At 52.5% G+C, this 2040-nt stretch overlaps 1 pseudogene; it reads right to left on the minus strand.

The window, feature by feature from the left end:
• Positions 1 to 874: 874 nt before the first annotated feature.
• On the minus strand, positions 875 to 1054 carry LOC120836655 (annotated as a pseudogene).
• Between the last annotated feature and the right edge of the window lie 986 nt (positions 1055 to 2040).

Genomic DNA, 2040 nt, shown 5'->3' on the forward strand with positions numbered 1-2040 from the left:
GAAGACGTCCCGTTGCTTCGCCTCGGGCGTGTCGTTCGCCCGGAAGAACACGTAGACCTGTTCTTCATAAACTGGCCAGGCGGACCCATCTCCCTCGAACGGCTCGAGCCTCCCGTAGAGCGGCATGGCGACAGCAGCGGGGTGCGGTGTTGCGACTCTCTCGGCGGCGTGGGCCGAACAGTGCACGTTGGTGGCCTCCAGTGCCACGGTTCCTCGTCGCCAGTGTCACGATCTTTCTAGAACGTGGACGAAGGGGGCCGAAGCACCCGCCGAGTAGAGACGACACGCAGCCTGAATGTGAGGGTGCACGATGACTGACCGGGGCGACGTACGCTCCCCGGTGTTTATTTCGCGCGGTGATCAATGTTGCCCGCCGAGCCTGGCGGCCGCAGACGGGCGGACTGGAGGGGGGCGCTACATACTTGTTACAGGGACTGGTTTGGGTGATGTGGTTAACATGGAAAGTTGGAGAAACCCGCAAAACTCGACTCGGAACGTGAATATTAATAGCAGATGTGAGAGGTGGGCAATCAATTAATTCATGAATGCATTTATACAAAAAGCATGTCAAGCTACCACTCTCGACAAACATCCAAAATAATATAAACAAAGCGGAACATTTTACTTATTACTGTGATATTATATATTACAATATTATTTCGTGCACTTTGTAGAGTTTAGTGAATTGAATATCACAAAAAGTTGAAACACTCATCAACGTGATCTGGCAACCATGGCAAGCTCCGAATCTTTCCAAACCGCTTGAGATTCGTCTACAATTTCGAATCTTCCGATTCGGGTACCATCGAAAGTGATTTTACACCACCTACTACAGTCCTAGAGTCTCATTTTAGATTCAAATATTTGTTCCCGAAGGAACTGGGCCGATCCCTGCTGTACTGCAATACAGGGCCGACGCTGGCAGGTTCCGGGCAAGCCCGGAGTTCCCCACCTGGCCGCAAAAATAAAGGTAATATTGAGGACCCATATAGGGCCCCTATCAGATATTACGCTGAGATTTGTGTTTATTATTAGGATACTGTATAGAAAATATTTATTTACAAAACGTACAATGTTTGAAGCAACAGTTGGCAGTGAAATTCAAAAAGGGGTGGGTCACAACAAGTGTAGACTAGGAGTCTCAGGCGAGGACGAGATATCTTGCAAAGCGGGGACTGAGGGTGACGTCAGGCTGCGGTACAAAGCGAAAATTGACCAACTGGTGAGGCAAATGCGGGCTAGCGCACACCTCACTTACACTGCCGTGAGGGGCGCGAAAGACAAAGAAACCCGGCCATTTGTAAGACGGACGAAACGACACGACCACCGCCGCAGGAATTCACTTTTGCCCAGTCAGAAAAGCTCTGCGTCAAGGTGGCGGAGGAAGGCTCCGCGAAGTCGGGACAGTAGGGTCCACATAGCCCTGGTACGTCGCTGTTGGCCTCCCGCTGCGCATCGGTTTTGCCAGAGGACAAATTGCGCGACCGTCAATAAGAGAACTGCAAAACCTCCACGTGGGCATCGTCCGTTATAGACGAAATGCCAGATCCCCAGTGATCTAAATCCATGATGGATGAGGCGCCAGAAGGTCTGCACTACTTGGCAGCCTCGAAATACGTGAGACGTGGTCTCTACTTGCCCACAGTTGGGACATTGGGGGTTTAGAACCATGACCCAACGGTGAAGACGTTGTCGAGTTGGCAGCAGTTCCCACCCTCTTCTCCATTCAAAGTCTTTCCGGGCCGAGGGAGTCGACGAGACACCAACTGCGCCCACGGAGAAGCATCTGCCCGCCTTCGCTCCTCAGGGGTCACACGTTGCGTGCAGATTTCCTTGACGATGCGTGCAGGTGGCACCTTTCGCACCGCCAGATCTAAGAATGTGGACAGCCGTTCCCTGTGTAGGTTAACAACCACCTGGTGAAAAGGGGGGACGGACTCTGCGCTGGAATAGAGGTTACCAAGCTCACGCGGAACGAGTGCACGGCGCGAAGGCCCTAGGAAATAAAGGGCGAAACGGCGCGCGGGGTGGTCTACGTTT

The sequence above is a fragment of the Ixodes scapularis genome, unplaced genomic scaffold, assembly GCF_016920785.2.
Source record: "Ixodes scapularis isolate PalLabHiFi unplaced genomic scaffold, ASM1692078v2 PGA_scaffold10__122_contigs__length_95168666, whole genome shotgun sequence".
NCBI classification, from domain to species: domain Eukaryota; kingdom Metazoa; phylum Arthropoda; class Arachnida; order Ixodida; family Ixodidae; genus Ixodes; species Ixodes scapularis.